Below are 20410 nucleotides of genomic sequence, written 5' to 3' on the forward strand. Positions count from 1 at the left end.
TACCTTAGCTTAAACTGAATGAGTCTGAAGCCAGGGTTAAAATCCAGGTGTGCCCAGCTCCAGAGCTGCCTTCTGTGTGGCAGGAAATGTGACAGAAAGGAAGGTGTGCCTAGGAGACTGGGCTGCAAAGTTCTCAGTAACGGAGATGGGACGCACACCAGTTCTCTGATTCCAAGCGCCATGACTATACCTTGGAGAGACCCCGGGGGTGCTGTGCTGAACAGCCCCAGGATACCATCCCTTTGCAGTTGTGGAGGGTCCCCAGGCTCTGGAGACATGCTCTTTGAAAGACTTCATGTTTGGGGCATTTTTGTGAAGCATTCTACGTTTATTTCTCTCTTTTTTCTGGTTTCAGAAGTCCTTTTCAGGTGAAGCCCTTGTTTATGGTTCAAGTGAAATTCATCCCTCCTTTCCTCTTTTGCCATAGAAGTGGACACATGACCCAGAGCTGGCCAATCAGAGAGCCCCACTCATCTGCCCGCAGTGATTGATTGAAAAGTGTGCATGTGAGTGAGCTGGGCCTATCAGAGCCTACTCTGGGACTTCTGCTGGAGTACTGAGCAAGAAGCTCTCTGCTTCAATCAACATTGCTTGGTTTAAGGGTGCTCTAAGCCATGTTCCCACCACATGAGAAGTTTTCCTGAGAATGAAACCAATGCAGAACAGGGCAGAGACCAGAGATAAGCAGAGAGAATAAGAGGTAGTCAAAAAGACTTCTTTGATGCAGTCATGACTGAAGAGAATATGATCCACTATTGTAACACTTTATACCACAAATACATTACTTTTCTGGGTGTTGTTCAAGGTTTCTTGGGCTGGGTCTCCATCAGTTCCACCCCAAAAGTCCTGACTAACACCATATGAAGTAGCACTGCTGAAACACTTAATCTACCTGTGGGCATAATGCATATCTTCCACCATCCATTCATTTTCATGACACATAGAACCTAACCAGGCAACATGCTAGGCTCCATCTTACCTCAATACTGGGAAACAGTTGTGAATTAGCATTTCCAAGAAGACTTGGAAGGTAGAATCTATTTACTGGCATTGAGCATGGCCTGTGAGGTAAAGATACTGCAGCACAGTTCATGCCCATGCCCACAGACGCACACACACACAGCTACATGATGAAACTATGGTATAGCAGGAGGCATAGGGGACAGTGTCCTGGGAATGGTCACAGAGGACCCCAACAGTGGCTTCTAGCTGCAGCTATTTCAGCCTCAGCTTCTCTGTGGAGAGAAACGGATCCACTCTTCAGGCCCAGCTTCAGGGAAGGCAAGCAGGCTCAGTAGCTACAGTAACAAGAACTCGTGGTATTCAAACTAGTTCATGAGAACAGGGATTAACAGAACTGTCCTGCTTGACAGGAGCTCTGTGGAAATCCACCCTGGCAAAAATGCACAGATGCCCGGTTCTTGGCAGAGGGGGTGGAACAAGTGTGGATTCTAAGTAGCAGATGCCCTCTGGAATCTCAACAAGTGGCAGGCCCCAGGTGTGGCACTGGGTCTCGCCATCGGGCAACTGCACAGGCACCTTCTCCAAAGTGTGTACCTGGGCACCGGGTGCCCAAGGCTCCTGTTGATGGTCACTGGTTTTATGCAGTAGAGTGTCCTCACTTAAACCTTGAGAGCTCCTCGCAGGAGCCAGTACCTGAGTATCCCCATGTCCATCCCTGTGTCTGAGCTGATCTTCTCTTGCCCTGCTGGGTAACTTAAGAACGTTAAGACATGATAGCCAGAAGGCCACCTTGGTCAGCATCCTCATTTCTCCCAGGTGTCATGGCCCATGCATGCCACCAGCACTGCTCTCTGCTCCAGCCCCGCCACGCAGCAGCCTGGCAGTGGTTTACAGGCTGGGGCCCCAGGGAGAGGCTGTTAGGTTCTTAGCTCATCTTCTCGTGATCTGGATGGGCTGGGCATGTCAACTGACTTCCAGAACATTACAATGGCAGCTCAGCAGGTAACAAGGGGGTCTAAGGCAGTGAACACGTGGAAAATGCTTAGTTCATTCCTGGCATATAGCAACTGCTCAATAAATTTCTAAGATTATCCCAAATATTTCCATCTCTGTTGAGACTAAGCATTTCAAAATGCAGCTGGTTCATCTTAGATGTAGCTGGTTCATCTTAGAGCATCTCCAATAAATCCCCCTTGGTTTTAAACTCAGTCCTAGGAGCTGACCCACTGAGGGTTTTCCTGCAAGACAAAGTGTGAATCGATTCTCCATCCAGTAATAGGTGGAGGTTTCAGGATCTTCTGGCAAGAGCTACCAGGGCCTGGCCAGGAGCCCCCACCAGCCGCAGGGTTAACTCAGAGGGCCCCAGAAGCCGGCAGCCCAAAGTCGGTGGGTTACATTCTAGACGGAGGCCACTAGTGAGCATCGGCATCCAAGAGTTTTGATTAAGGCATTCCTTGTGCCAAAAAGCAAGCATGACTATGTTCTTATGCCAGGAAAATCCACTTTAAATACAGTATGTTGCAATATGCCTTACTTCTTTTTTGCACCCCTGCCCACCCCCGTCATTAGCTTCAAGTAGATAGTTATGGCTCCTGGGTGGAGGCTGGTTGGAAGTTTGCGTTCTTGTTCATTGTGAAAGTTGACCCTTCTGGGGGGCTCCTAACCCCCGGACTCCCTCTGCTTCATCAGAATTCTCAATTCTTCAGGGATTTCCCTGCATGGCTGCCTGCCCCTAAGCTCCTGAGCTCCAAAAGGGAGGTTACTCAGCAAGACAGCTTGGGAAAAGGCGGTATCTGCCTAAACTTTAAAATGAGGACATGGGAGGTTTCCTCCTATAGTTTTTCTTCTTTTTAAAACACACACTCACATCATTTTCCAAAGGGAATGTGTGCCCCTCTCCTCTCACTTCCTCCAGGAAGCCAGCCAGCCCCTCCTGCAGCACCATCAGCCTGCATCCTCTGCAGCCCCACTCTGGGCAGCCGGCCACTTAGGGACCAGTGTTAAGGTCTCTATTTGGCCAACTCTGTGTAACAATCACTGCTCAGGCCAGTGGTTGGTTGGTCTGCCGATGGAGCTTACCAAAAGAAGACCAGTTTGGGTTGAAAATCTACCTGAAATTTTGTTGTTGTCTTTATTCTTGGGTGGGTGTAGGATTTAACACAACAGATATTTGCAAACTGACTACTAGATCATAGGAAGGAGCTGGGTTTATTTCTACTGCAAGGGAGACATGGGCAATGCAGGTGGCAGGGCCTGGTGAGACAGAGGAAGGAGCAGGGAAAGACGCTGGAGGTGGCTTCCCCATCCATACCCTGTCTGTCTCCTGTCTACCCCCCTGTTCTCAGGGTGCGACCCCACTGCAGAGAGAGGGCAGGGGGGCGGGCACCAGGGGTTAGGCAAGAGCCTCCAGGTGCAGAACAGGCAGAGCATGCCCCCTGCCCCGCCACTGCTCTGTTTCTTGTTCTCTCCTCCTCTCCCCCCGGATGATGGTGCAGTTAGAAGGTCAGTCTTTGCTGCACAGGTGACAATTCATGACACTCATTAGGGGTGGGTGAGGCTCTAATGAACAGAGACATAAAGCTCCAGGGGCAGACTGGGTCTCATCTGAGGAGTCTGAAGATGTCTGTGTGTGTATGCGCTTGGTGAGTTGGGCAGGCGCTGAGCTACGACTTTGAATTTTTCCTCTAGCGTGTTCCCTTGTGGTCTGAGCCACAAGTTTCCTCCTCTAAAAATGGGGCTATTAACTAACTCATATGTCAGCTGCCACATCGTATAATTCAATAAACAGGATCATTTCATTTATTATTAAAATACTGAAGACACAAATGTTGTTCCTTTTTTATCTGCCTTACGTAATTTGAGTCCTGCTTTTTCCTGTAATGTTTAACCATACATATACATACATTGATGCAATTTCAATATTGCCCATGCATTATTTAGTGTCCTGATTTTTTCAGATATTGTTTTATTTACACATTTACATATTCCATTTGTCAATGATAATAACCAAACAAAAATATTTTGATTTACTGAATTCCTTTATTCCTATTTTTTAGGTTATTATTTCTCTTTAAACTATATTTTATTGATAATGCTATCACAGTTGTCCTGATTTTCCTCCCTTTGACCCCCCCCACCAAGAAGCCCCCACTCCCTCAGGCAATTCTGCTGCCACTCTGCAGTTTCCTGGGTGGTGCAGGACACAGTCAGCCACACCTGTGTTTCACCCAGGGCCACCTGCCTGAGCTATAAGGCAATCTGAGGTGGCTGCTACTTGTGCTGGGCTTGGAGATTCCCAGGTGAAGCCCAGCTGTGAATCTAGGCTGCCTGCTACTAATGCTAGGCCTAGATCACTAAGCAAGAGGTACACAGGCTGAGGGCTCACTCAAGCCAGCTGTGGCTTGTTTGATAGAACTTAGAGGCCAAGACCAGCCATTCATATGGAAAAACAGCTTGGGTGAGCCCATAAGTTGGGTGGGATGGGGTCTGTGGGGATCTCCAAGGCAGGTCAAACAGTGTCAGCCAGGTTAATGGAATCTCAGATATGGCACCAACTTGCTGGCTCTGTGGGAGAGGGTTTAAAAAAGGGATAATGGCCTATGCTCCCCTTGATGCCAGACACTTCAGTTCCTGTCTTTATGCCACCGGTGCCCCTCAAGTCGCCACCCTGTAGCGGAAGCCCAGAGGAAGTGAGTCTGTGAAGGTGAGTCAGGATGTGAGTTCTTTAAGGGGAATTGTTGGGGCTTCGGCAGTGTCTTCCACCAACTTATTCCCTGCTGGGTTTTGCAGCTAGAAATTGTGGGGGCTTCTCTTCCTGGCACTGGAACACTGGACCGGGGGATCCTGTTGTTGGGCTGGTACTCCTCGCTCCTGAGATATCCCTCCTAAATTTTCATCCATCAGACATGGGCGAGGGACCTGCCCCATTCTGCATTTGCGCCCCTCCTACCGGTATGAATGCATGTGGTTTCTTTAATTCCATGGTTGTCAGACTTCCATTCGACTCAGTTTCTGATGGTTCTAAGTGATGGTTGTTCTATATTTTAGTTGTAATTTTGATGTGGTTGTACCAAGAGTTGAGCCGTGTTTACTCGCGCCACGGTCTTAACAAGGAGTCTCCCTTAGTCCTATTTTACATTTGCCTGCATGTAGATAACACTGTCATTCATCCACTGAATTAGTTCCCTATGGGCTTAGTGGGTCAAAAGGCATGCATGACTTTTTCGTATTCTCCTATACATTTTATCAACTGCTTCCCCAGAGGTTATTCACTTTTCTGTCATCTCCTGCTCACACATTTGCCTCAGCCTCCTGGCCCCGAGTTCACATTTTAAGACATTGAATGGAAATTGAGCAGTATCTGTTTTAATTTGCATTTCCTCAGTTATTAGTGAAAATCTTCCATTTGTCTTTATTTATTCCTACGTGATGCATTTGTAGGATCTCATCCTTCCCTACTCAGTTAGTCCCAGTTTGGGTGTGTATTTCTTTGTGTTCCAAACTCCTTCCTTACACAGTGATTTTGCACACAAGTATGTCAGTAGATGCAAAATCTGTAATATAAGAATCTTTTGTGTTATATCTATTGCAAATATTTCCCCTACTCTGCTGGTTTTTGAGTTGCTTTGTGATTTTTACATGACTCGATGTGTTGGGGTTTCCTATAAGTTGGCCCTGGAAGTTGCTGGCTGGCTTCCTGGAGGAGGTGAGAGGAGAGGGGAACACATTCCCTTTGGAAAATGATGAGTGTTTTTTTTAAAATGAAGAAAAACTACAAGAGGAAATCTCCCATGTCTGCATTTTAAAGTTTAGGCGGACATTGCCTTTTCCTAAGCTGCCTTGCTGGGTAACTTTGCCATGTTGGAGCTCAGGGGCAGGCAGTGATGCAAGGAATTCCCTGGAAAATTAGGAATTCTGATGAAGCAGGGATAGGGCCCTGCCAAGAGGGTTGAGTTTCACAATTAACAAAGATGCAAGCCTATAGCCTAGAGCATATTACTACCTACTTGAAGCTAATAGGGGCAGAAAGGGGATGAGCAAGTCATATTACAATATATTGTATTTAACATGGATTTTCCTGGCATGAGAACATAGTCATGCTTGCTTTATGGCACAAGGATTGCCTTAATCAAGAGTCTTCGATGCTGGTGCTCACTAGCATTTCAGCATCTCCCTCATCTTCAGGGAGCTCTTCTTGCCAGGTGAGAATGGGATTCCCTGTGTAGTTGAGGATTCTAGTGCCCAAAGAAGCTAAACTGCTGGTGGTAGAACCAGAAGGTTTTTATTTCATTTTTAGAGTTTATCTTATCTTAGTACATTTTAATTAAAATAATTGTATGGGTATAAGACAATCACACTATAAAATAAAATAGGATGAAAGAGCTTACCTGGAATTGAAAATTACATGTCTCCCTCCTGTCTTAATTCCCTTTTTGCAGTACCAAATACATTTAACTTATAGCTGTTTCTTCTGGTCCTTACTTTTATATCACTAAATCACATGCTTCTCCTTTTATTGCTTGATTGATCAGTTTTAGACATTATCTACTTATTTTCTGCTGTGATAGATATTTGAGCTCCATCTTCCCCATTTCCATATTCCAGCTATAATTATATCACTATTTTAGTTAAGTCTATAAATAGTATTTACATTTCATGACTATGAAAATATTATTTACTGCTGAGCCAAGAAAGCACTATGATAATTTTTCCTTCTGTAAACACTGTTCCCCTGCTTTATCCACTCTGATAGTTTTAACTTTTTAAAATATTTTCATATTTCTTTATATTCCCTTAATATAGTTTTTACTCTCTTTTACCATTAGGTCAGGTAGCCCACTAGTCCTTTCCAGCCCTGCCCCCTCTGCCACAGGACAAGCCCCTCTTGGAGCCAACTATCATTCTGCTCCAACTATCATTCTGCTCCAATCCACTATTTGCTCTCTAGACCTGATGCATAATTTCAGGACTTGCCATCACAGTTCTTCTGAGTTGGATCCAAGAAGGGTGGGCTGGGTTTCCTGGAGGAGGTAAGGGAATCCATACTACTTTATGGACCCCAGATATTCTTCTTTTTAAATTTTCTCCTTCATTTGGCTAAACAATATACTCAGGTAACTTTCTAAAAAAAATGTGGGGGAGGTAAATATTCTGATATATTGAACATCAGAAAATATCTTTATCTTCATAATTTTTCTGGAACCAATTTCAAAGTTGAAAGCAATTTTTCAGAAGCTAGAAATTGAATCCAATTTCTCTGATTCAAAAAGCAAGGTTCCAAGAGATCCAACATGGTGCAGGAGTAGGTGAAAGCTATATTAACCTTTTCCCGGGACCAAACTGGAATTACAAACAAATTACAGAAAAAAATCATCCTGAATAACTAACTGAACACTAGCTAGAGAGAAGCCTTATAACCACGTACAGATGGAAGAAGCCACATTACCACAATGAGGCTGGTAGGGAGTGGGGAGGAGGTGCAAGAGGGTTGGCTGGGCTCTCATGGGTGGCAGCTGAAGTTCCAGATGGATATTTCAGCAGCCGGGGGTGAGGGTTCCCCTGCGAAGTGTGGGGTCTAAACCTCAAGCTGGCCTAAACCTCACCAGCCTAGAGCACCAGAATGGGGAAACGAACCCAAATAGCATATGGCTGTGAAAGGCAATGGGGTTTCTGCCCACCAGGGAGAGACAGCTGGAGATACAGAGAGCCTCTAAAGGGCCAGTGCACAAAACCCCATTTGCAGCTACTTATCCTGGGTTCCAGCAGAGGGAGGGCAGAGTGAACTAAAGATGTGTGAGGAGAGTCTGGGGCTGGTGGCTCTGCGGAGACGACAGAAGAAATAGCCACCAGGATCCCTGTGCTAAGTCATTCCTTGTTCGGCAGAAGCCACCTTTTTCAAGTGAGGCACCCCTCTTCAAGTGGTATCAGCGTGAGGGGAAATAATAGCCCCACCCACAGTAATCACTCTTGTCCCACCCTGTGGTGTTTAAGCCCTGCTGCTGAGGAGTATAGCTTGAGGTTATATCAATGATTAAGTTTAACAACTAAGTCAGATATATAGGAGCTCTGAGACTTTAGCTGACCCTCCCTGCTATGGGCCTGGTGCTGGTAAAAGCTGGCCTTGGTGCACAACCTAGTTCTTTCTGCACATACCCAGGCTCAGCAGAGGGAGCCGCAAGCTGTGGATCACTGATAGCTCCAAATAGGTTACCCAGGGCCAGTCATAGGCAAGGTTTGACATAGGTTTGCACCAGAGTTTTTGGAGATCTAACTAGTACATAGAAACAAATACAAAGAAGCAGCCAAAATGGTAAGGCAAAAGAAAAACAAAAAACAAAAACAGACCCCAAATGAAAGAACAAGAGAATTCTACAGAACTAGATGTAATGAAGGTAAGCAATTCATCAGATAGAGAATTTATATTAATGATCATGAGGATACTCAACAGCATGAAAAAAAGACATAGAAACCATAAAAAGAACCAATCAGAAATAAAGAATGTAATATCTGAAATAAATAATGCACTGGAAGAATAACACAGGAGGTTAGAGAAAGCAGAGGATCAAAACAGTAATTTGGAAGACTAGGCAGAAAAAAACACCCAAGCAGAACAACAGAAAGAAAAAAGAATTTTAAAAAATGAGGAGAGCTTAAGAAACTTTTGGGACAACGTGCAGTGTAACAACATCCACATCATGGGAATATCAGAAGGAGAAGAGTGTGTGCAAGGTGTCTAGAACCTATTTGAAGATATAATGACCAAAAACTTCCCTAACCTGGTAAAGGAAAAAGATACACAAGTCTGGGAAGCTCAAAGAGTCCCAAATAAGTTGGACCCAAAGATGCCTACACCAAGACGTAATTAAAATGGCAAGGATTAAAGACCAAGAGAGAATCCTAAAAATTATAAGAGAAAAGCAAGTAGTTACCAGCAAGGGAGCACCAATTAGACTGTCATCTGATTTCTCAATAGAAACATTTCAGACTAGAAGGGAATGGTGTGAAATAGTCAAGGTAACAAAAAGCAAGGACCTACAACCAAAACTAGTTTACCCAGCAAGGCTATCATTTAAAATTGAAGGAGAGACTTTTGGCCAAGATGAAGGTGTAAGTAGACACATTGTGCCTCCTTGCACAACCAAAATAAGGACAACTAAAATTTAGAAACAAAAAAAAACAACCAGTACTGACCAAAAATTGAACTGTATGGAAGTCTAACAACCAAGGAGTTAAAATAGACACATTCATCCAGACTGGTAGGAGGGGCAGAATTGGGTGCCAGGTGGAGAGAGGATGTGACAAAAAAAAGTGGTGACTGGCGGACCCCAGGCATGCAAGGCAGCAGTGGGCAGACCCAGCAAGGCAGTGGATTGTGGAGGGGCACTGGCTTAAAAGGTGGCTGGCAGACCAGGTGGTCCCACACAGCCACGCAGATAAACCAGGCCAAACTGGGAGCGAGACAGACCGTACAACTCAGGGTCCCAGCGCCAGGAAATAAAGCCTCAAAACACTGATTGAAAACACCTGTAGGGGTTGAGGTGCCGGAAGAAACTCCCAGCCTCACAGGAGAGTTCACTGGAGAGACCCACAGGGTCCTAGAACATACACAAACCCACCAACCTGGGAATCAGCACCAGAAGGGCCCAGTTTGCTTGGGGGAGGTGGCAGAAGTGACTGAAATCTGGCAGAGAGCAGAGCAAGCACCACTGTTCCCTCCCAGGCCCCTCCCCAACATACAGCGTCACAACCCAGCAACTGGGTTGACTCGCTCAGGCAACACCTAAGGCTCCGCCCCTTACTACATAAAAGGCAAGTCAAGACAAAAAAAAATGGCCCAAACAAAAGAGTAGATCAAAGCCCCAGAAGAAAAATGCAACTAAGTGACAAAGAGATAGCCAACTTATCAGATGCACAGTTCAAAGCAATGGTGATCAGGATGCTCACAGAATTGGTTGAATTTGGTCTCAAATTAGATGAAAAAAATGAAGGCTATGATAAGAGAAGTGAAAGAAAATGCACAGAGAACTAATAATGATGGAAAGGAAACTGGGTCTCAAATCAACAGTGTGGACCAGAAGAAAGAAAGAAACAACCAAACAGAAAAGAATGAAGAAACAAGAATTCAAAAAAATGAGGAGAGGCTTAGGAACCTCCAGGACATCTTTAAACACTTCAACATCCTAATTATAGGAGTACCAGAAGGAGAAGGGAAAGGGCAACAAGTGGAAAAGTTATTTGAGCAAATAATAAAGGATAACTTCCCCAATGTGGCAAAAGAAATCAACTTTCAGGAAGTCCAGGGAGCTCAGAGAGTCCCAAAGAAGTTGGACCCAAAGAGGAACACACCAAGGCACATCATAATTACATTATCCAAGATTAAAATGAAGGAGAGAATCCTAGAAACAGCAAGAGAAAAGGAAACAGTTACCTACAAAGGAGTTCCCATCAGACTGTCAGCTGATTTCTCAAAAGAGACCTTGCAGGCAAGAAGGGGCTGGAAAGAAATATTCCAAGTCATGAAAGGCAAGGACCTACATCCAAGACTGCTCTATCCAGCAAAGCTATCATTTAGAATGGAAGGGCAGATGAAGTGCTTCTCAGATAAGGTCAAGTTAAAGGAGTTCATCATCACCAAGCCCTTATTATATGAAATGTTAAAGGACTTGTCTAAGAAAAAGAAGATAAAAAACATGTACAATAAAATGACAGCAAATTCACAATTATTAACAGCCACACCTAAAACAAAAATAAAAACAAACTAAGCAATCAACTAGAACAGAAACAGAACCACAGAAATGGAGATCACATGGAGGGTTAGCAACAGGGAAGTGGGAGGAGGATAGAGGGGAGAAAGGTACAGCGGATAAGTAGCATAGATGGTAGGTAGAAAATAGGTAGGGGGAGGGCAAGAATAGTATGGGAAATGTAGAAGCTAAAGAACTTACGACACATGGACATGAACTAAAGAGGGGAATGTGGGTGGGAGGGGGTGTGCAGGGTGGAGGGGAATGAAGGGGGGAAATGGGACAACTGTAATAGCATAATCAATAACATATATTTTTAAAAATGGGACAACCTGGACAAAATGGATAAATTCCCAAAAACATGTAATATACCAAAACTATATCAGGAAGAATCAGAGAATCTAAATAGTCAGATTGTACTAGTGAAATTGAAGCAATAATCAAAAACTCCCAACAAACAAAAGCCTTGGTCTGGATGGCATCACAGGTGAAGTTTACCAAACATTCTAAGAAAAACTAACAACCTCTCCTTCTCAAACTATTTAAAAAAATTCAAGAGGAGGAAAAGCTCCCAAGCTCACTTTACAAGGCCATTATTATTATAATTCTGAAACCAGATAAAGACACTACAAAGAAAGAAAATTACAGCCTAATATCCCTCATGAACATATATGCTAGAATCTTCAACAAAACATTAGCAAACTGAGTACAGCATTACATCAAAAAGATCATACACCATGAACAAGTGGGATTTATTCCAGGAATGTGAGGTTGGTACAACATTCACAAATCAATAAATGGGATTCAACATATTAAAAAAAATGAAGGATAAAAACCACATGGTCATATCTTAGATGCAGGAAAAACGCTTGATAAAATCCAATACCCATTTATAATAAAATCTCTCAGCAAAGTGGGAGTAAAGGGAACATACCTAAACATAATAAAGGCCATATATGACAAACCCACTGCCAGCATCATACTAAATTCACAAAAACTACAAGCATTCCCCTTAAGATCAAGAACAAGACAGGGATGTCTGATTTCACCTCTCTCATTCAACATAATCCTGGAAGTCCTAGCCACAGCAATCAGACCAGAAGAAGAAATAGAAGGCATCTAAATTGGAAAGGAAGAAGTACAACTGTCTTTGTTTGCAGATTACATGATACTATCTATAGAGAATCCCAAATATTCCAGCAAGAAACTACTAGAACTAATAAATGAATTCAGCAAAATAGTAGGAGAGAAAAATCAATATCCAGAAATCAGTTGTATTTTTATATACTAATAATGAACTAACAGAAAGGGAAATTAAGAAAACAATCACATTCACAATTGTTTCATGAAGAATAAAATACCTAGGAATAAACCTAACCAAGGACATAAAAGACCTGTACTCAGAAAATTATAAGACACTGAAGGAAGATATTGAAGAAGACACAAACAAGTGGAAGCATATACTGTGTTCATGGATAGAAAGAATTAATATCATTAAAATGTCCATACTACCCAAAACAATCTATAGATTCAACACAATGGCTATCAAGATTCCAATGATGCATTTCACAGAACTAGAACATATATTTCAAAAATTTATATGGAACCACAAAATACCCTGCATAGCAACACTGATCCTGAGAAAGGAGAACAAAGTTGGAGGAATCATGATACCTAATATGAAATTATACTTTCAGAACATACTAATCAAAACAACACCATATGGCATAAAAACAGACACATAGGTCAATGGAACAGAACACAGAGCCCAGAAACAAGCCCACACCTTTATAATCGATTAATATTTGACAGGAAGCAAGCACACACAATGGACTAAAGATAGTTTATTCAATAAATGGTGCTGGGAAAATTGGACAGATACATGCAGAAAAATGAAACTAGACCACCTTCTTACACCGCGCACAAGAATAAATTCAAAATGGCTCAAAGACTTAAATGTTAGTCCCAAAACCATAAAAATCATAGAAGAAAACACAGGCAGCAAAATCTCAGACATTGCTTGTAGCAATATTTTTTCATATATACCTCACCAGGCAAGAGAAACAAACAAACAAACAAAATAAACAAATAGGGCTACATCAAACTAAAATATTTTTACACAGCAAAGGAAAACATCAACAAAATAAAAAGATAACCCACAGAATGTGAGAACGTATTTGCTGATACATTTGCTAAAGGGTTAATATTCAAAATTTACAAAGAACTTACAAAACTTAATACCAAAAAATAAAAAAAAAACAATTAAAAAATGGACAAAGGACCTAAATAGACAGTTCTCCAAAGAGGACATACAGATAGCCAATAGGCATTTGAAAAGATGCTCAACATCACTAATATCAGAGAAAGGCAAATTAAAACCACAATGAGATATCATCTCAAACCTGTGAGAATGGCTATCCTCAATAAATCAACAAACAAGTGCTGGTGAGGATGTGGAGAAAGGGGGACCCTTTGCACTATTGGTGGGAGTGCAGACTGGTGCAGCCACTGTGGAAAGCAGTATGGAGACACCTTAAAATATTAAAAATGGATCTGCCTTTTGACCCAGTGCCCCCACTTCTGAGAATATATCTGAAGGCACCAAAACACTAATTCAAAAGAACACAAGCACCCCTATGTTCATTGCAGTGTTATTTACAATTGCTAAGATCTGGAAGCAGTCCAAGTGTCCGTCAGTAGATGAGTGGATGAAACAACTATGAGACATTTATACAATGGAATACTACTCAGAGGTAAAAAAGAAAATTTTACTCCTTACAACAGTATGGATGGACCTGTAGAACATTGTGCTAAATGAAATAAGCCAGTCAGAGAAAGACAAGTACCATATGATCTCACTCATATGTGGAATCTAATGAACAAACTGAACTAACAAGCAAATCAGAGACAGACTCATAGATGGGGAGCAGGATGACAGCTAAGGGGGGCAGGGTTAGGGGGTGGAAGGATTGAAGAAAAAGGACTTATGGGCATGGACAACAGGGTGGTAATTGTGAGGGGGATGGGAAGTGTAAGGGGACAAAATGATAATGGAAAAAATACAATTTAAAAGGAAACCCAAGGTTCTTTTTCACTTGATGTACTTTCTGGCTGAGGAAGCAATTCCACCATTATTATTGTCATCAGCAAGTATCTTGTAGGAAATTCTGTGGAAAGTAGCCTTAGAGTCACAACAAGAGTAGCTTTCTTCTCCTCCTTCTTAACAAATTGCTTACTCTTATGACGCTGTAAATTTGTGAAATGGTGGTTGTCTGTCAATTGTTTGCTTGCTCTTTGGCATTTTTGGAAAGCTACAAGTGAATTTTGGCTGCAAAATGTGTATGATGGATCGTTTTACCAAGCACCCTTCACCCAGAGTTCTTGAAGCATGGGTCCCAACCTGGGTCTCTCAGTGCACTTGGCTTAATCTGATTCCTTTTGTGCTGCAAAAGGAAATTACCACAATCCTCTCAGAGCAGTGACACCACGAATACTGCCTCTCGGGTCAGCAGGGTCGCAGCCAGCTCTGGATGTCATAACACAACACTGTGCACTGGGCAGCTTAGGCAACAGGAATGTATTTCTCACAGTTCTGGAGCCTGGGAAGTCCCAGCTTCATGTGCTGGCATATTTAGTTCCCTGGTCAGGGCCTTCTTGCTGGCTCACAGATGGCCACATTCTTCCTGTGGCCTCCTGTGGTAAAGAGAGAGTGAGCTTAAGTGTCTTTTTCTTGTAAGGACACTAATCCTATCACAGGGCTTCACCCTCATGACCTCACCTAGTTATGTCCCAAAGGCCCCACATCCTAATACCCGCATATCGTGGGTTAGGGCTTCAATACATAAATTGGGGAGAGGGTCACTATTCAGTCCATAGTAGCAAGCTTTCCAAAATGGTGGTTGTGTTTTTTTTATTCACTCCTAGTTAAGGTACTAGGACCTTAACTCACAGCTGATCTGAGTGGGGGTTTCACCCCAAGACCCCTGTCTTCCCTTCATACAAGCATTCATTGCCCACATACTGTGGGCCCGCACAGTCCTGGGCCTGGGCACAAATCAATGAGAAGAACAGACATAAATCCCCGCACTTGTGAGGTTTGTACCCAAGCTCTGCAGCCCCCAGGCCCTGCGCGGAAGCAGCCCATGCTTGTCTGGCCTTTGTGTAGAGACTCTAAGTCCAGTATATTTCCTCTTAGCAGCCAAAATCTTCCAACGGGCTTAGAGATTTTTCTGGAGGCTCTTTACAAAGGAAGTACACAATTTCAGCCTACATTCTCCAGTTAAGTTCAGAACATGTTATCAAACTTGCTCTGATGATCAGTAACTGGGTTACTGGGTCTCCAAAAGGCAAATTATTAATCTTTTGAAAACAAATGAATTATTTCATGGTGCCCACTCCCTCAGCAGTGAAAGGACTGCTTTTCTAAGTGGATGCTGCCAGGATTAACTCACCTCATTCTTTCACAAACACTGAGCCCTTTGTTGAGGGGGTTCTATCCTGCTGGCAATGATTTACCCACTCCTGCTTCTAAGTACCTCTGGGGTCAGAACCTCCCTTTGTCAAAGAGCACATTGCCGTTCATACTACATAGGTACTCTCTAACTGTGAGACATGCCTGGGGTCAGGGCCTGGGGACATGTGACTTGCTGCCCTTCCCACACCTGGGGGGCCGTTGAAGAGCTCACCAAGGCAGTTGGTGCCACTGCGTTGACCCAGCTCTGAAACAAGGAGACCTGGGGAGCAAAGGAAGAAGAGAGTAGATGGTGTACCCAAGGGATGTCAGAAATGGACTAAGAATTATTGAGCATTTATCAGGTGAGACCAGTGCCAGTTTCACTCGCGCACACAGAGGACACTGAGTACAGCAGTCCCAGCTCCCTATTAGTGTCCCCTCGTTGCCCTGAGTCTGCAGCAGGTGGCTCTGCCACAGGAGACACTGCTGTCACCAGGAAGCCAGCAGCACTGTCATCTTAAAATGTTTCTGGGGTTTTCTTTTTCTCTTGCTTTAGGAAAGACCTAATGTGTTGTGTGTTGACTAATTAGCCAAGGGCAAATGGGAGCAGCGAAGGGCTTTGGCCAAGTTTTCTGTCCTCATTCCTACATTCCTTCAACTGAAAGATTATCCAGAAAGGTGTCCACTTCACATCTCACATGCTGGTCTCCTCACACCAGTGTATAAACCGTCCTCAGAAGTGAGTACAGAGCTTATCATCCTCCACATGGGGCATTTCTCAGCCTGATACCATTCCCTCCTGAATAAAGGACGCCCCTGTTCCATTTGAAATGTTTCATCCCCTCGTTCACCTGCTCTGCCCTGCCCTCCTCCTGCCACCCTGAAGTCTCCTCACTCTCACTCTTCTTCCTCCCACACCCTAGTGAAGAGAGCCCCCATGACAGTCCCATCCACTTTGACAAATTCATAAGACTTGGAAGATGGCAACTGCCTCATCACTGGCTTAATTCCTCCCTGCTTTCTCGAGTGATTACAAATAAACCAATGTTCTCTTGATAAGCCATACTCTCACCACGGCCCTTCTCTGCAAAACACATCCCAGGGCCTCCACTCTCGGAATAAACCACATAGTCCAGCCATCAAAGCTCTCCGTTCTCTGCCTCCCACAAGCTGGACATCAGGACTCTCACTCCGCCCTCTCCATGCTGCTGCTGCTGCAGCACCGGACAGCACGTGGTGAGCTCCAGTCAAGTGTCACTTATTGGGCTTCTGGCCTTGGTTTCTATTCCTTCAGCTTGGAGTTTAAGGTCAAATTTTCAATGAAGCCCAGAAAATTTCTTTACCTGAAATTTCTTTAAATTTGCAACATCAGTTATCTGCACCTCTCTTATACCTCTTAGGATCCTATTTCTGTTGTATGGATACTAGTGGACAGGACTTCTCTGCCCTACTAGCCTGTGCAATAGGTCATTCATTTGTATGAACTATTTATGTGTAATACATTGTAGGCAGCAACAGACCTTGTTACATAAATGAATCAATAATTGGTCTCTGAGTGTTCTGCATTGATGATACATGTAACTTGTGAATTAATTCATTGGTTTGATGAGCAATATTTGATAGATGAAAAAGAGTATTATTCCCTCACTTTCATCAATAGACAGAACATCCAAAAGAGATCAAGAAGGGAAATAGAAAACTTGAATAACACTATAAACCAATGAGATCTGACATAGAAAGTGTACTCTCACCAACAACAGCAGAATGTACATTCTTCTCAAGTGCACATAAAACATTCTCCACACATTAGGCCAAAAATAACTTTCAGTAAATTTTTAAAAATTGATATCATACACACTATTTTCTCTGATCACAATGGAATGAAACTAAAAATCAATAACAGAAGGAAGACAGGACTATTTGCAAATATGTAGAAGTTAAATACTGGTAATATGCTTTTAAACAACAAATGGAGCAAAAGAGGAATCACTATAGAAGTTAGAAAATACTTAGAAAAGACTAAAATGGAAACACAAGGTAGAAAGATTTTTAGGATGCAGCAAAATCAGTGTTCAGAAGGAAATTGATCCTTATAAACACCTATGTTAAAAAATTGAGTATCTCAAATTAACAACCTAATTGTACACCTTAAGGAACTAGAAAAAGGACAGCAAACTAAACCCAGAAAGAAAGAAAATAATAATAAAGATTAGAGCAGAGATAAATGAAATAGAGGATACAAAATAATAAAGAGAATCAACTAACCTAAAAGTTGGTTCTTTGTAAAGATCAACAAAATTAACAAGCCTTTAAAAGGAGATCAGAAATTAATTATACTAAGAAAATATAGAGAAGGTGTAAATAACTGAAAACATAAATGAAAATGAAGACATTACTACCAACCTTACAGAAAGCAAAAGGATTAAAAGAGACTACTATTAACAATAGTATGCCGACAAATTTGATAATCTGGATGAAATGGACAAAGTCCTTGAAACACACAAATTACCAAAATTGACTAAAAAAGAAATAGAGAACCTCAGAAGACCTTTATGAAGTAAAGAGACTGATCAGTAATCAAAACCTCCCAACAAAGAAAAGTCCAGAACCAGGTGGCTCCATGACAAATTCTACCAAACATTTTTTAAAAAGAATCAACACCAACTCTTTTAAACTCTTACAAAAAAATGGAAGAGGGAATACTTCCCAACACATTCTATGAGGCCAGCAAAGACAAAGATACCACAAGGAAACTACAGACCAATATCCCTGATGAATACAGAGACAAAAATCCTCAACAAAATACTAGCAAACCAGGTCCAATAGTACATAAAACATTTTATACCTTGTAACCAGGTGGAACTCGTTCCAGGAACACAAGACTGTTTCAACACAAGAAAACCAATCAATGTCATATACAATATTAGTAGCATGAAGGGGAAAAACACAGCCATCTCAGCATAGAAAAGCATCTGACAAAGTTCCATGATAAAACCACTCAGGCTAAGAACTGAAGGCATATTTACAAAAATAAAGGGTATTTACAAAAAACCCACAACCAAGTGGCCAGCCCGGCCTCTCAAGATGGCCGTGTGCATGGCAGTGATCACCGAGGAAAATTACCCTCTTTACATCCACAGTGACCCCACAGAGAACATCTGAAGTTCCACTACATAGTGCACACATCCCTGGACATGGTGGATGAGAAGATCTCTGCAATGGGGAAGGCCCTGGTGGGCCAGAGGGAGCTCTACCTGAGCCTGCTGTATCCCACAGAGGACTACAACGTATGTGGTTACATGACCAAGTAAGGTGGAGCTTGTTATGGTGGTGGATTCCTCCAGCATGGCGCTTGAGACAATGAGATTCGCAGTGTGATCCAGAAGCTGCACAACTCCTACACAGATGTGATGTACAACCCCTTCTATAACCCAGGGGACCGCATTCAGCCCAGGGCTTTGACAGCATGGTGACATCTATGATGATACAGGTCTTCTGAGCAAGAACATTGCTGCCTGTTGATCGAAGAGAAGGGTTTTTGCACATTTAAAAAAACCACAAAACTTACAACCAAATTCATACTCAGAAAGACTGAAAGTTTTCTTTTCTTCAACAAATGGTACTGGAAAAACTGGATAATCACTTTCAAAGGAATGAATTTGCATTGCTACCTCACTCCATATACAAAAATTAAAATGTATTAGTGACTTAAATATAAGAGCTAAAACGTATAAAACCATTAGAAGGAAACAAGAGTAAATTTTTATGACCCCAGATGTCAATGGATTCTTAGATTTGACACTAAAAGCACAGGCAACAAAGAAAAATAGATACACTGGACTTCATAAATATTTGAAATTTTTGTTTTAAATGAATGAAGAACTTATAACTCAACCACATAAAGACAACCAACTCAGTTTTTAAAATGGGCAAGTGACTTGAATAGACATATCTCCAAAGAAAAAGTGGAAATTGCCATATAAAATGGCCACCAAGTACGTGAAAAGATGTTCAACATCACTGGTCATTAAGGAGATGTAAACAGAAACTACAGTGAGATACCAGTTCACACCCATGGGGATGGCTATAATTTTTTTTGAGAAAGGTAGAAATGTGGAAAAATAGGAGTAGGCATACATCACTGGTAAGAGTGTAAAATGGTGCAGCTCCTGTGGAAAACAGTTTGGTGGTCCCTCAAAAAAATTATACATAGAATTATTGTAGGAGCCAGCAATGCAACTCCTAGGTATATATCCAAGAGAAACAGAGACATATACCCACACAAAAATTGTACGTGAATGTTCATAGCCACATTATGCATAGTAGCTAAAAGGTGGAAGCAGCCCAAATGTCCATCAACAGGTAAATGGATATACCAACTGTGCTATAACCATACAATGGAATATTATTTATCTGTTAAAAGGAATGAAGTATGGATACATGGTACAACCTGCTCAAACTTCAAAAACATTCTGCTTAGTAGAAGAAGTTAGAGAAGTTCACATACTGTATGCTTCCTTCTTTATGAAATATCCAGGATATGCAAATCTATAGAGACAGAAAAGAAACCAGTGGTTACCAGGGGCGGCGGGAGGGGAGTAAGGAATGATTGCTTAATGATTATTGGGTGTTTTTCTGGGATGAGTGTTTTGAAAATGTTTTAAAACCAGAGAGAAGTGGTGGTTGCACAACACTCTGAGTGCACTGAATGCCACTGAGTTGTATACTTAACAATTGTTACTGTGCGAATTTTACCTAAATAAAATATATGAAAAAAAGAAAAGAGTTATGCTTATGAATGAACCTTTACATTTGCAATGGCAAGTTATTGAGATCACTTCTGTTTATAGAGCAAACCATTTTACACTCATCCTGGTTCTTGTTTAGCTTCCACATCAGGGCCTTCAGGGACCAGATCAGCCCTAGCGGCCGAGGGGTGTTGAAGACACGACCTTCTGATCTGTCGCAGGAAATCTGAAGTGCACGTGACCATTCCTACCCTGCCTTTTCTGTGTCTCCAACCCCCAGGGTGAGGTCAGAGCTTGGATCCTGTGGCCGCAGTCACCACCAGCTTTCTGAGGCTTGCACGGTCCTGCTGTCAAAGTACCATCCCGTTTACCTACATAGGAAAGCATTGCCCCTGTGGTTCTTATCCAATGAGAGCATCAGTTCCTGGGCTGGAGCCCATGGATGCAGCCTCAGGCTGTCTGCTGTGGAGGCTGGAGCTATGGCAGAACTCTGGCCAACAGAA

The 20410-nt window shown here is 42.5% G+C and overlaps 1 pseudogene; it reads left to right on the top strand.

The window, feature by feature from the left end:
• The first annotated feature begins 18243 nt into the window (after positions 1–18243).
• On the top strand, positions 18244–18658 carry LOC123807746 (annotated as a pseudogene).
• Positions 18659–20410: the final 1752 nt, after the last annotated feature.

Source organism: Phyllostomus hastatus, unplaced genomic scaffold, assembly GCF_019186645.2.
Source record: "Phyllostomus hastatus isolate PE091 unplaced genomic scaffold, TTU_PhHast_1.1 phas_scaffold_46, whole genome shotgun sequence".
In the NCBI taxonomy this organism is placed as follows: Eukaryota; Metazoa; Chordata; class Mammalia; order Chiroptera; family Phyllostomidae; genus Phyllostomus; species Phyllostomus hastatus.